The 16245-nt window shown below is 38.3% G+C and overlaps 1 protein-coding gene across 3 annotated transcripts in view; it reads right to left on the minus strand.

Moving 5' to 3' along the window:
* KCNIP4 (potassium voltage-gated channel interacting protein 4) overlaps positions 1–16245 on the minus strand; it is an 887684-nt gene that overhangs the window by 306007 nt on the left and 565432 nt on the right. The window contains exon 1 of one of the 3 annotated variants that reach the window (XM_047798371.1): positions 633–654. The exons of the other annotated variants lie outside the window; for them this stretch is intronic. The gene's annotated coding sequence lies outside the window, so the exon portion shown is untranslated. Of the gene's footprint in view, positions 1–632; positions 655–16245 lie in introns of those variants that run through there. 3 annotated transcript variants of the gene reach the window in all.

Here is a 16245-nt window from a genome sequence, read left to right on the forward strand (position 1 = left end):
TATTCTCCACTTTGTAGCCAAGGGGCTGTTCTGAAAGCATAAAGTAGATTAAGTTGTCATTCACTTGAAACTCTTCAGACACTGCCCATTATAATGAGAATGATACCCAACTCCGTGCTCTATGTCGTCTATAAAATCTCACCCACATCAGTCTTCCCCATACAGTGCTCCTATCCCACTTATCTTTTTCTGACATCTCAACCAGGCCACGTAGCTTCTACCTCAGGGCATTTGCATTGCCTGTTCTTGCATGGAATCACTTTGACTACTTATTTGCTTGGCTGCCTCCTTCTTGTCATTCAGGTCTTAGTTTATATGTCCCCTCCTCACGAGGCCTTCGCTGGCCACTGAATACTAAGAAGCTCCTCTCATTACTTTCTATCATGTCACCCTACTTTATTGCTATAATACTTGCCACCATTAATATATTCTCATTTGTTTATTTACTGTCTATTTCTCTAAGGCCCACGATAGAAGTAATCTTATTTTATTCAGAGAAATTTTTGAGACTTTAAGTATTGTTGAAGGGATGCATGTATGACTACAGGATAGTGGATTTATAGCTGTGAATAAATCAAGTGATTAAGATCTAAGCCTCTGAGCTTGGGTCTGAATGGCTGATATGTACTTACAAGAGATGAGACTTGGAACGAGTAAGTTAAGATTTCTGTGTCTGAAGTTACACATCTAAAAAAAATAGGGATGAAAATGTTACTTCCCTCAAGTTTTTATAAGCATGAAATAAATAACTTAATTTTGTGTAAAAGACATAGATTACTACTATATAATTTTAACAAATAATAGTAACAGACTAATGTTTAGTGTTTGGCAAGTATGCTGCTGACACATTACAGCAGCAATATATAAAATATCTAAGCCTTTTTGTTAGGTGTTCTGTTGTGTAGTGTCATCTTTACCAATTTTGCTCATGCAGTTGCCTTTTGGGAGCCAGTTATAGCATTTTCTATGGATCAGCTGTATTTTGTCATATTCAGTATATCATCTCAGCCTGTTGAAAATGCTGAAGATCTCAGTTTTGTTATTCATTAAATGCCAGCTTGGATATTTGGAGCCAGGGCCTTCATCTAAAATCTAAAGAGCTCAACTCAAGTGGACTCATCATAGAGGCCTCTGAGGAGACACCTCTTGGCCCTACAGCAGCCTGTGAATGCCTGGCCTGGGTCTGCACAGCCTGTACCACACTGGGGGAGCGACAAGGGCTGCAGAGAAAAGGGACAGAAGAAGATAAATGAAGCAACATGGCACTTCCGTTGGCAAGGATGAGACTCCCAGGAAAGAGACATGGCAAACAGGAACATAGTTATAGAGCAGCCCTATAACTTTTAATTTTGAAATATTGTAAATTCATAGGAAGTTACAAAAACAGTGCAAAGAGGTCCTGAGTACCTGCCCTCCGCCCCCATCTTCCCCCAATGGTTACATCTCAGAGAACACTTAACAACAAGACAGGGATTTGACATTGGTATAACGTGTGCATAGTTGCATGTCATTTTAGCACAGGTGGAGATTCACATAAACCCCACAATTAAGACACAGAAATATTTTCTTACGATGAAGCTTTCTCTGGTGTTACCCTTTTATAGTCACCACCCCCTTCCCTTCCACCATCCCTAGCCCTGGATAATCACCAACCTGTCTGTGTAAGCTGTGTAATTTGTCTTCTGGAGACTGTTTTAGAAATGGAATCATATTAAATATGACCTTAAGAGGTTGTTTTTCCATTCAGTATAATTCCTTTCAGATTTATCCTAGGGGTTGTGTGTATCTGTAATTTGTTCCCCAGATTGCTGAGTGGAATTCCATGGAATGAATATAACGGTCTGTTTACTCACTTACCTAAAGAGGTACGTTCGATCACTTCCAGTTTGGGGCTATTAAAAGTAAAGCTGTTATGACCCATCATGTGCAAACTTGTGTGGACACAAGTGTTTTTGTCTCTGGGATAAGTGCCCAGCAGCGCAATTGCTAGGTCAATTGTATATAAGTTTTTAAAGAAACCACCTGTATTAGTTTTCATTCCTATTGTCACTATTTTTCACTTTAGCTTTTCTAATAGCAATGTAGTTGTATTTCATTGTCACTTAGTTTATATTTTCCTTATGGCTGGTGATATTTATCATTTTTTTCATCTGCTTATTAGCCTTCCACATATTTCTTTTAGTGAAATGCCTCCTTATGCCTTTTGTCCATTTTCTAGTTATTTTTTTTTTACTGTTGAATTTTGAGATTTATTTATATATTCTAGATGTAAGTCCTTTATCAGATATGTGATTGACAAAAATTTTCTCCCAGCCTGCTGCTTGACTTTTGTTCCTTGCCATTGGGACTTTCACAGAGCTACTTTGTTTAATCATGATGAAGTTTTATTTACTGATTTTTTTTCTTTTATGGATCACGTCTAAGAACTTGTAGGTTCTCTAGAATTTTCTCTTAGGCTGACTTTTAAGAAATTTATAGTTTTATGTTTTATACTTAAATCATTGCTGACTTTAAATTAATTTGTATAAGTTATAAAGGTTATATTGAGGTTCTTTCTTCCTCCTCCTCCTTTTGCTTATTTTTGTCTAATTTCTGTAATATATTTTGAAAAGATGATTCTTCCTTTATAAAAACTGCTTTTGCCTCTTTGTGAAAAATTACATCAGTATACTTGTAAGAGTCTCTTTTGGGGTTCTCCACTCTGTTCCACTGATTTGTGTGTCTAGCTTCCTGCCACTATCTCAGAGTCTGGATTACCATTGTTATAAAATGTCTTGAAGTCAGGCAGAATGTTTCTACCTACTTTATTCTTCCTGTGCTAAATGATCTTAACCACTGTAGTTTCTTCAACTTTCCATATAGATTTTAGAAAGATCTTGCCTATGTGTATAAAAAAAATATCATCCTGGGATTTTAATAGAAATTATGTTAAGCCCTATATCAACGTGGGAAAACTGACATTTTGCTATGTTGAGTCCTCCCATTCTGTAAGCCCCTCCGTTTATTTAGATCTTCTTCCGTTTCTTTCATCAGCAACTTGTAGCTGTTGGCCATGTAGGATTGGATGCCCAGGCTCTCCATGTTGTCTCCACTGTCACTGTGCAGGTTGGGGGTCCCTGCTGGGCCTTCTGTAACATCACTGCAGTGTGTTGGAGTGACCCATTAGTCTGCTAAGAGTCTAGGCTCTCTACTAGTCCTTTGCTGACCAAATTGGGAGGAGCGTCACAGTGTTTTGGATGGTGTTAGGCTGAGTAGAACTATTGCCTGAAATTCCTTTTTGCTCGGGTAACTTATCTTGGTTCTTTGGCTAAAGAGAGTAGGCTTTGCTTTAGGCTTCTTTTGTCTTCATCTATTGGTGGTTCCAAGATGCTGATTCCTAACTGTTCAATGGTCCTACTAGCTGCTCTGCTTTCCACTCTATGCTATTGAAATTATCTTATGTTTATTTGATATATGTGTATATCTATAGTCAAGGCTTTTTGGCTATACCTAGGAGGAGGAATAAAGGAAAGTACATGAACTCCTTCTTCCTGGAAGCAGAAGTTGGAAGGTATAGAGCAAATGTTGCCTCTTGTGTGTTTCTATTCCCTGCTTTATTACATTATTATAAAGGGCTGATATTACCCTATTGCATTTATGAGAAATTGGGACAAAGAAATGTCCTATCCAATTGTATCTGGTCAGTTTGTGTACAGTACTAATCTTTACACCAAATGTGCAGATTTTTTGAGGTTAATATGCAAAGTTTTATTTTACTGTCCATGGAATACTATATGGAAACATGCCAGTTGGAGACATGTTCCTCAGTTCTGACAGAAGATTTTAGAGTCCTGGTTCTTCTAATGTTTTGCTATTTCCCTTACAACCAGGCCCTTCATTTTCTGGATGTCAGTTGCCAAATCTTAAAAGAGCGGTCATTAACATCTCCTTTGCCTGTTTCTCAGCGTTACTGTAAGGATTAAATAAAATAGTTTATGGGCATATATTTTATAAATTGTTAAGCTAATTAAAAACATAAAATGTTATCTCCATCTCTGTCATTATTACTCAAATAGCTGTAAATATTCTCCTTATCCAGGAGAACAGAAAGCAATAAAATGTATGCATAAGGAAGGAGATATCAGCTGTCACAAGTATAGCAATCAAATATAACACATTCAGTAAATTCAAGTTTATTTTATAAGACTATGATATCACATAGACAAAGATGAGATAAAGATTTTGAAGATGTGGTATATATACACAATGGAATACTCCTCAGCCATGAAAAAAGAACAAAATAACACAATTTGCAGCAACATGAATGAAATAGAGACTCTCATACTAAATGAAGTAAGTCAGAAAGAGAAAGACAAATACCATATGCTATCACTTAAACCCGGAATCTAATATACGGCACAAATGAAACTTTCCACAGAAAAGAAAATCATGGGCTTGGACAACAGACTTGTGGTTGCCAAGGGGGAGGGGAAGGGAGTGGGATGGACTGGGAATCTGGGGTTAAGAGATGCAAATTATTGCCTTTAGAATGGATAAGCAATGAGATCCTGCTATATCACACTGGGAAGTATATCTAGTCACTTGTGATGGAGCATGTGAGAAAAAGAATATATATATATGTGACTGGGTCACTTTGCTGTACAGTAGAAAATTGACAGAACACTGTAAACCAACAATAATGGAAGAAATAAAACTCATTTAAAAAAAATTGCATGTAGTTATCTAAAATGAGGAAATTAGTTATGAGATTTATTTTTATGGAAATTTTTAAATTAGATTTTTTTTTCCAATGGAGCTTAAAGACACAGCATGAAGAAGGAGAAGAAAGAGTCCAGTTTAATTTTCATTTCATTCCAACATGAGACATTTATTCCTACCAGGCCAGTTTCTTAAATATACCCTTTGCTCCCCATGCCATTAGTCCCCTTTATTCCCTCCTACCCATTCTTCAGGATCCTAACAACATCTGCACCTCCCTCATTAACTTTCTCTGACAACTTCAGCCCACTCTACTCTGATACTTTTCTGAAATCTTATGCTCTTATAGCCTGTACCACAAAATTAGGCATTTAATTACATATTGCCTTGTATGTTTCTCTAATTGTGTCATGGCTATCTTCTCTTCCATGCTAGCTTGTAACTTCTCAACAAAGGACCAAGTCTCATGCATTTCCATTTCTTCTTAAACATTTAGAAAACATAGGCATATAACAGGTGCTCGAGGAATAATTATTTGACTAAATGACTTTCCTAGACTTGTTATAACTCCTTAGCTCTAAAATAGTAAAGTTCAGAGAATAAGACCAAAGAGGCCCATGACATAACCCCAAATGATGAAGTCATTCAATACGTGTGGATTCTGACAGCTACTGAGATATTTTGTTGATAGAATAAACAGGAGTGGTGAATTAAAGGGCCAGCCAAAACAGCTCCCATATGTCTTGAATTTGAGAGTGAGTCATCACTATCTATTGAGTAGACGAGGTTTTTTTTTTTTAAATGAATTTTATTCCACCATTTATTTAAATCATATTGGTATCAACCTTTTTGGTATTCATTGCTTCAAAGTAAGTCAAGATGGTCAGAAGAGTTAATTTCTGATGGAGTGTTATCCTATTTCACTCATTGATTAGATTCCCCGCAGGACTAAGACAAGAAGTTTTGATTAGGAAGTCTTTGACTCTTAGAAAATACCATAAAATTATTTTATTATTAAAAAAGTGCATTTCTTTGAGGAAATTACTGCTGGGATCTTGCAAATCATCTGGTCTAGCCTTCTCATATGTAGACCAGAGGCCCTGGATGTCATATAACAATGCTTAATGTCACAGGATCCCTTTACTAGTTCATAGAAAGTTCAAAAAACATTGTTTACACTACTTTACTCTTTTACCTGCTATTATTTAGATAAGCGCATCAAAGCCAAAATTCACATGTTTTGTAACCAGAGTGTTAAGAGTTTAAACTCTGAATTTGTTATTTAGTATTTATGTAAATCTATGCAAATCTAATGGCTTCAGTTTCCTCATGGGTAAAATGAACAAAGCAATATTCATCTCTTAGGATTCTTCTTGAGAATTAATTGCCTGATAAGAAATATGTTTACCACTATTCAAAAAAACATAAGATTATAAAGAATAAGTTACTCTATTTGGGAGCCATTTTTTAAATAAAAATATAATAATATTGTAATCATCATTACATTGTTATCTTTATTTTTTATTTTATGGTAGCACCCACAGCATATGGAAATTCCTGGGTCAGGGATCAAATCCAAGCCACAGCTGTGGCAATGCCAGATATTTAATGCACTGCATGAGGCCAGGGATTGAATCCATGCCTCTGCCACTACTCGAGCTGCTGCAGTTGAATTCTTAACCTGCTGCACTGCAGCAGGAACTCCAAGTCATCATTATTAGTAACCTCATCTTTAGGGCACATATTATTGATTAAAATGTAATACAATTAGTGACAATTTAGAGCTAAATCAAGATGCCGTAGTAGATTTTTACCTCACAAATCCTAAGTACCAAAAACTATCCTTGGAGTAGAGGATTCTTGTTATGAGTTTTAGGGATTAAAAGAGATTCATTCATGGGGACTCTGGAGATAAGGTGGTTGGGTATATTTAGACTTTAGATACATTTATCAGTAGGGAACGTGGTGGAGTGGAGAGTGCCACAGTAGGACACCGGTGAAAATTATTTCAGCCAGAAAAAAAGATACATGTTAAGAGAGATAGGGCAGATAGAATTCATTTGAGAAAAGGTCACACTTTGTGACTGACTGGAAATGAGTCAACTACTAAGGAAAAAGAGTCAAGGATGATTCTCAAGTGTGTCTAGTTTGGGAAACTAAGTATATAGTGAAATGGTAAGTTTACTTTGGGCCAGAATGAACCTGAGATGTGTTATGGGGAAATGCTTTTCTTTCTTCTTCTCCTAGGTCCTGCCAGGAAGAGAACATTCCTCTAGTGTGATACTTCTGGCTTCTCTCTCCTTTACTCACTCTGTCCTTTGGAGATGAATGGTTTCTTTGGCAAAGCTGGAAAAAGTAACATGCCCAATTGCTCCCCAATTAGGAAGCAACCTGCCTGTGGAGAGCACTGGTCTCTCCTCTTTTACTCTAAACTGTGTATCTGTAGGTTGTGTAGGATCCTGCCATTTGGAGAACAAACTGCCCCAGTCTAGATTAATTTATGGTTCATATTATCAGTCCCACTCTCACCTATATCTGTAAGTGTTGTGTCCAAAACTAATCACGGTTTGACTTTCATCTTTACTCTTTATTTCTCAGATTTTTTAGTGCTGAGGTAGGAAAGAAGAGTGTAACTTATTGGAGCCTCTTCATTAAGTGTTTAGAGACCATACAACAAGGCCATCTTTCTGAAACCTTCCATGATTTTAACAACATCTGGGACCTTCTTTGGGCATCTCATACAACTGAATCATTTGACTTTTTAAATGTTAACCCAGCATTATAAGTGTGCCATATGTTTCTGTATTCCTCCAAAGTACATAATAAATGTTTAATAGTTATCTATGGAGTTTACATATTTCAAATTAGGAGCACAGTAGAAACTGACAGAACACTGTAAACCAAGTATAATGGAAAAAATAAAGATCCTTAAAAAGAAAAAAAGAAGTCAAATTAGGAGGGAAAATGATTATCCTGAAACAATTATTTTAGAGATCAAGATATATTAATTTATTGAACTCCTCTTTAATAGTTCACGAATTGTCCTCTTTAAAATTTAGTCAAACTGGAATCCTTTCTTTCAGTATATCTTTTTCTTCCTTGCCAATGAACCTAAGCCCATCATTCTACCTGGTACATGGTAGTGGGATAATAAACCTCTAAAGATTACCAGGTCTCAATTCTCAGATACTATGAATATGTTGTTACATTGCAAGGGGGAATTAAGGTTGCTAATCAGTTGACTATAAATCAAGGAGATTATTCTGGATTACCTGGATGTAATCGCAATAGTCCTTATAAGTGGAAGGAGGCAGGAGAGTCAGAGTCAAAGAAAAAGATGTGTTAACGGAAGCAGAAGGCAAAATGATGCAATTGGCTTTGAACATAAAAGGGAAGACCAACCTCTGAAAGGAGGAGGCAACCTCTGAAAGTTGAGAAAAGTAGCAAAAACAGATTCTTCCATAGAGCCTTCAGAAAGGAGTACACCCTGATAACATCTGGTTTTAGCCCATGAGACCCATTTCAGATTTCTGAACTGCAGAACGCCAAGAAAATAAATTTGTGTTGTTTTAAGCTGATAAGTTTGTGAGGATTTGTTATGGAAGCAATAGAAAATTAATGCACTCTGCAACTCTCCCCCCAAGTTCTCGCTCTCTTCTCTCAGTGACAGTTTACAAACAGATCTCCTCCCACCCAGACTACCAGAGATGAATTTTGTCTCCTTCAGTTCTCCACTTGCTCGCTATGTGACCACAGGCAAGTTATTTTACTTTGTGTTACCATCTCCTTATCTCTAAAACGGTGATTATGATAACACCTTCCGTATAGGCACACAGTAAACACTATAAAAGAATATGCAGGAGTTCCCGTCGTGGCGCAGTGGTTAACGAATCCGACTAGGAACCATGAGGTTGCGGGTTTGGTCCCTGCCCTTGCTCAGTGGGTTAACGATCCGGCGTTGCCGTGAGCTGTGGTGTAGGTTGCAGACGCGGCTCGGATCCCGCATTGCTGTGGCTCTGGTGTAGGCCGGTGGCTACAGCTCTGATTGCACCCCTAGCCTGGGAACCTCCATATGCCACGGGAGCGGCCCAAGAAATAGAAAAAGATAAAAAAAAAAAAAAGAATATGCTATCATGCAGCATTGTGTCTACCTTTACAAATTATTTCATAAAAGGTTCAAATATCACCTCCTCCATAAAATATACTTATTCCTTCTCTTCTTTTGTTGGACAATAAGACATTTCTGCCTTAAAGGCACAGAAATTTATCTTTACAATTTTTCTGTTGTAGCTGCCACTTCAAATTTTATTTAATCACTTTTGTACATGTTGGATTATCTCTCCTAAGATATAAGAGCCTATGAAAAGTCATTGATATGTTTGATTTTACTTTATTTTATTTACATTAATCTTATTGTCCCCACAGTTTCTGACCCAGTGTTTTGCATATCACAGGTGTTCAAGAAACATATTTTGAACTACCAACAGTGTATTCCCCTTGAACTGATTTCAAAAAACAAACAAAATTATCCAACACTCAGCCAAGCAACACACCCACAAAGCCTAGAAGAGTGGCACTAAATTAATAGAAAATATTCTCTCCGAGTATTTGGGGGGAGGTTTATGCATTCACTCTATACTTTCACATTTTTATTATTTTGATTATTATTATTATTATTTTTTAGGGCTGTACCTGCAGCATATGAAAGTTCCCAGGCTAGGGGTCAAATCTGAGCTGCAGCTGCTCGCCTATGCCAGAGCCACAGCAACACCAGATATGAGCCCTGTCTGCAACTTATACTGCCGCTCAGGGCAATGCCAGATCCTTAACCCGTGGAGTGAGGCCAGGGATGGAACTCCATCCTCATGGATACTACTCAGGTTCATTACAACTGAGCCACAATGGAAACTCCCTAGATGTTCAACTTTATTTATTTATTTATTTATTTATTTATTTATTTATTTATTTATTTATTTATTGTCTTTTTAGGGCTACACCCACAGCATGGTGAGGTTCCAAGTTTAGGAGTCAAATTGGAGCTATAGCTGCCGGCCTAAGCCACAGCCACAGCAATGCCAGATCAAAGCTGTGTCTGCGACCTACACCACAGCTCACAGCAATGCCAGCTCCTTAACCCACTGAGCAAGGCCAGGGATCAAACTTGCATCCTCATGGATGCCAGTCAGTTGCATTTCCACTGAGCCACAATGGAAACTCCTAGATGTTCAAGTTTAAATCACATATAGGACCATGTGTGTTTTTTTAATTATTCTGTTTAATTATTCTGTTTTCTACAGTCCACTCTGAAGGTCATTTCTTTGATAAGGAAGCATGATGTGCTGAGGGTCCTGAATTTATCTCTGTGCAAAGACTTGACTGGAGTTAGCATTTCTGAACTTCTAGGACCTCTCCATTCAGACTGGAGTGTGTTGTTATAACATTGACTGCAGGAGTTCCCATTGTGGCTCAGTGGTTAACGAATCCGACTAGGAACCATGAGGTTGCGTGTTCGATCACTGGCCTTGCTCAGTGGGTTAAGGATCTGGCGTCGCCGTGAGCTGTGGTATAGGTTGCAGTCGCGGCTGGGATCCCGAGTTTCTGTGGCTCTGGCGTAGGATGGTGGCTACAGTGCCAATTGGACCTCTTGCTTGGGACCCTCCATATGCCATGGGAGCGGCCCTAGCAATAGCAAAAAGACAAAAAAAAAAAATTGACTGCAGAAGATTTTCTGGTAGCAAGGATTAGCTGATCAGTGTTTCAGAACAGAATGAAAAAAAGTACAAATGGAATTCCCACAGGAACCAATATTTTAGGTTCTAAAATTAAAATTCCCGGAGCTCCTGTTGTGGCTCAGTGGTTAACAAATCTGAATAGGAACCATGAGGTTGTAGGTTCGATCCCTGCCCTTGCTCAGTGGGTTAAGGATCCGGTGTTGCCATGAGCTGTGGTGTAAATCGCAGATGCAGCTAGAATCTGGCATTGCTGCGACTCTGGTGTAGGCCGGTGGCTATGGTTCCGATTAGACCCCTAGCCTGGGAACCTCCATATGCCATGCATGTGGCCCTAGAAAAGACAAAAAGACAAAATAAAATAAAATAAAATAAAATAAAATAAAATAAAATAAAATAAAATTCCCAATAGTAGCTATGTTCATTTTCTTGGGTATATCTACAGTTGATCTCAAAACACTAATAATTATTGTGGGGCTATTATATACTGTCATAGCCCAAGAAATGAATTCCAACTGAGGTCAACTGCCATTAACCTTGATGGTATTTTTTGTAATTACTCTCCAAACTGTTCTAAATTTTGTTAAAATTGTATAAGGAAAAGTTACTTATTGAGTAGATGGAAAATTAAATCTCTAAACAATGAAAACCCTTATTTAATAGCTCTAGTAAGAATGCCAAGTCACATGATTCTGCTTTTGCGTCATCATTTTGAAATTCTAGAATAATATTTGACAAAATAAAGGACAAAAACAAGTCTTACATCATATGCATGCTATATTGAAAAAAGAGCATTTATTCTAATGAAGAGCTTACTGACATTTGAGAGGATAATTAGGGGATTTTTTAAGATAAAAAAAGGACACAATGGCTCATACATTAAGATATTGAAGATAATCTTCAAAACTAACATACTTTATAAATGAAGGAACCCTGTCTTCAGTTGGCAAACTTTTCAAAGCTCCATGTCAAATGAAGAGGTAAATCCTCCCTTCTGATGCCTCTAATTTCACACTCAAAAATGAGTTTTCCTTTGAGAAGGCAGATCACTGGTACCCTCGTGGATATGTAATCTATCTTTTGTTGTCGTTATTGAAGTACCGCTGGCTTACACTATTATACTAGTTTCAGGTGTACCACCTAGTGATTTGATATTCTTATACATTATGGAACGATCACCACTACGAGTCTAGTTACCATCTATCACCGTATCACAGTTATTACTGACTGTATTCCCTGTACTGTACATTACATCCATCACGTGACCTGTTATTTCAGTCTACTCTTTTTAGTGGGTCTGAATTGATCTGCTAATGCAGAAACTGAGTTTCCCAGATTTGTTTTGTCTTTGGTGTGAGTGAAATTTTTTTTTTAATTTTTCTTTTGCTGTGTTAGAAATAACTCTAATGATTTTTTTCTCATGCTGATTTTTTAAGTGTTTAAAGGAAAACAAGGGTTGATAATTCATCAAGGCACATGAGACTCCCCTAAGAGCAGACAACTCCCACTTTGAGAATGCATTAGCCAAACACTTCCATTTCCACTGGAGGGTGTTATTAGGGGCACTTAAGCAAGGAAAGCTACTAAGAGCAAAAACACCCCAGAGGTTTTCTGTGAAGACTTTGATGTACCCTTTGCCCCATGTTTTAAAATGATATATCCCTCAAAGAGCAACCCCATTAACAGATCATTTGGATTATTATCAGTTACGATGCGCTCAAGCCTCTAATATTCTAACCCAACAACTTGCTTTATGACAACCATATCACAGACATCTGCCTTAAAGAGGAGTCTTACTTCCTTTTCTCTCGGATGCTACTGAAATTTATAGTGTCTGGGCTAGACACAGAAGTAATAATGTCTTTTAGGAAAAAGAAAACCTGTTACATAAGGTCATTATCAGAAATGAAGAAATGATGAGCATTGGGTGAAGCCAAGACTGCTAATTTAGTTAAAGCTGAAGAAGATAGCTCTAAATCTGGTCTCCTCCGGGAGAGGGGTTGGGGGGAAGGAAATGTGCTTATTACGAATGTGTACTGAACACTTTTGAGAGACATGACTGTGGAGTTACCAACTGTGTGCCACATTTTGCGCCATGAAATATATAATCATAGATAGATAGATGATAGGTAGATAGACAGATAGATAGATAGATAGATAGACAGACAGACAGACAGGATTGAATGATTTCATGAAAGTGTTAAAGTAACTCTGCATTTTAGACATTGCCACTGCCACTTTAAACATATTCCCACAGTAACATAGCTAGTACATCATTTAGGTGGGATTTGAATGAAGGTTTTTTTGTTTTTGTTTTTGTCTTGTCTTTTTTAGAGCCACACCCATGGCATATGGAGATTTCCAGGCTAGGGGTCTAACTGGAGCTGTTGCTGCCGGCCTATGCCAGAGCCACAGCAATGCCAGATCTGAGCCATGTCTGCAACCTCCACCACAACTCAGGGCAACACTGGATCATTAACCCACTGAGCATGGCCAGGGATTGAACCCGCAACCTCATGGTTCCTAGTCGGATTCGTTTCCACTGCGCCACGACAGGAACTCCTGAATGCAGGTCTTAATGGTTTCAAAAATCTGTGGTCTTTATTCTACATCACATCAGTCATCCTTTTGTTCTCCTCTACTTCTCTCTCTTATGCAGGCAAAGGTAGGCCTGACTACAGGTTAAGACTCTTCTTAGCCTCATCAGAAATTTTTAACCTTAAGGAGGATTCATATCCATTCTCTCTCTCTCTCTTTCCTTCTCCCCACGGCTAGCCTTTGATTAAATCATGCCTCCCCACAACACACACCAAAGATATGCCCAGATCCTGTGACTGTTACCTTATTCAGAAAATGGGTCTTTTCATATGTGATTAAGTTGAGGATCTTAAGAGGCAGAGCTTATTGTGACATGTTCAGATAGGACCTAAATGCAATCACACATATTCCTATAAGAGAAGGATATGTTTCCCTCTGTGTTTATTGATCCAGAGGTTCACAGATACACAGAAGAGGGGGAGGTAATGCAACCACCGAGGCAGATCTTGGAGTAAGAAACACCAGAAGCTGGAAGGGTAAAGAATGAATTGTCCCCTGGAACCCCTGGAGGGAGTGTGGTCCTGCTGACACCTTGATTTCAGAATTCTGGTTTCCACATCTGTGAGACAATACATTTCTGTTGCTGTAAGCAAGAAAGTTTGGAGTAATTTGTTATTGCAGCCATAGAAACTAATATAACTCCCCTCTTTTAAATTCTGAAATTGGTGGCAGGGGAAATTGCAGTGTAAACCCACACAATGCTGACTTCTAGCCTATGAAATAACAGGAAATACAGATACATTTGAGGAATTAGAGGCACATTTTACCTCTGCGTAAGCCAATAAAGCTCCTGACAGTTACACAGTCTCTTTTTCCACCTTCTTGCTCCCCCAGGACATCTTCTGATTGCTGGAACCTGGCCTGTGATCAATAGATATTTGTTGAGCAAATCAACCTGACTTTGCCGTGGCTCCAGCAGAACTGGAACATTTCAGGAAAGAATAAAAGGTCATTTATCCTGACAGAAGTGTTAATTCCTGCCTGAATTCTCATTGCTATGCTAACACTTGCTCTGACCCACACTCTGGTCTGCTCACCTGTCAGAACTAGCAAGCCTTTGTAACTTAAGAGGTAAGTGAGAGATGCTATGCTGAATGTGGAGACTCTCAGGGTGAGGTGTCAATCATGACTCATTTTAATATATTAAAATACTCATACGTATTTTAATATGTTAAAATAGATCTTTTTTCAGAAATCTCTAAAATGTGAGAAAAATGGGAATGGCAGGGCATACATAAATCTAAATGGCATTACATGGGAATATTCTCCCATGTTAGTTGGAAAATTTAGGAGACGTCAAATCAGGTCTGGGAATAGATGGGGTTGTTTTCCATGTGTATACTCCACATGCAGGGAGATAACTGGCCAGAATGTACCAGGTCCTCCATCCTGGGGCTGTACAGTCAAAACCCATTTTTACCAGTGGGAGCTTGGCAGGACCAGCTGTCAAATATTTCAACATTATTTCAATTCACCCATCTTCTCTGGAATATATCTTTCCTTCTTTCCATTCCCACTGTTGTGGCTCTAGTCCACACTCCTGTTTGGATCCTTGTTTCCCACTTGAATATCCCAAATAACTTCTTCAGAGACCCATCTTTCTACAGAAATGTCCCCTGCAACTTATTCCCAACATAAACTTTCTGGAAACTCAATCCCAATATAAAACTCCTCTATTAAAGTGCATAAATATATAAACCATACCACTAGTCACCCACAGGATTATATATACATCTCATATATGTATGTAAAATAATATATATGATTATAATACATATATACACATTTATTTAAATATATTACATCTATATTATATAGCTATATTATATAATAATAATATCAATATTAAAACTATATATTCTTTATATTAATCTGAAACCCATCTACCTCTGCAGCTTCTTCTGACTTTCTTTTGGGATCTACTTAGTAGCCATGCACAGTTCTCTTGGCTTTTTGAAATCACCTATTTCCTGCCTCTATGACAAGATTATTATATAAACTTCTTCCAACCCTTCTCATTGTCCATAAGATAAGGCCCAATACTCTTTGGCCCCACTTATCTCACAGCTTCATTTTTCCTCATTCTCTCTCCCTCTCTGTGCTCCAGCACTACTAGCCTTTCCATTACTCAAATATGTCAGGAAGCTGGACTGGAATCACTTCCCGCTCCTTCTGTAGAGTGTGTTCAGTAGAGATGCACTGATGAGGCTAACCCAGCAGACTCTGTTCTGATGGATCAGGACATTTGAGGTGTTTGATTGATGGGCTTGGGCTCCCCAAAAGGCAGAGTTTGAAATAAGGAATTGAGTGCAAGTAATTCATGTGGGAGATGGTCTCAGGAAGCACAAGTGAGGAAGCCATGAGAGCCATACAAGGATGAAGAAAAACCAACATAATTGTGCCTTGCCAAGGTTGCAGCTGAGACTTCTGAGATGCCGATGACGTGCTCCCAGATGTATCCAGATAGATACAGTTTTGATCTTTCCATCAATGATTGAATTCATTGATTTCTCGCTACTTCCAGCCTGTACTGGTAGACAGGCTAAGAGAGCCTCAGTGATATCATCCTCAGCCAGGAGGCTGACTCAGAAAGACATGCAGAGAGCAATGAAGCAAAACCTTGAGATTACAAGGTAAGTCTGAGCTCCTGTGGGATTCCCCCCACACTGGTTGCTAATATTAGAGATGGTCTGGTAATGTAGGCACTGGACGATATGTTTATGAAACATGCTATAATGATCGTTAAAAATTTTAAACATTACCTTTGCCTTTACACATGTTAGTCCTTTATCTCAGAAAACTTTACTCCCCTTGAAGACACCTAATAGCCTTGAAGATTTAAATCACTGTTACCACCTGTGACATATGACTGGTTTGCCCCTCATAGGAATTCTCTTCATCTCCCATGGTAACAGAGCATTAGCTGGGCCTATGGGATTTGAGCATAAATTATGTCCTCAACATCTAGATCATACCCTCCATGATGTCTGCTCCCTTCCCATGCCCTGAAACACGGGTCTGGTGGTGGGGAGCCAGGCTCCATCATATAGATAAAATGGAGAAACAACATTTTAAAATCTAAATCCCTACATGATTTTGTGGAGCAAAGGGGTCCTATTCTTTGCAACCACCTACTCTTGAGATGAATAATCATTTTATATTATAAAGTCAAAGTTATTTTAGTCTTATTCAGGTGGCTAAACCCATGTCCTAATTCATG

This window comes from Phacochoerus africanus, chromosome 10, assembly GCF_016906955.1.
Source record: "Phacochoerus africanus isolate WHEZ1 chromosome 10, ROS_Pafr_v1, whole genome shotgun sequence".
NCBI lineage: Eukaryota > Metazoa > Chordata > Mammalia > Artiodactyla > Suidae > Phacochoerus > Phacochoerus africanus.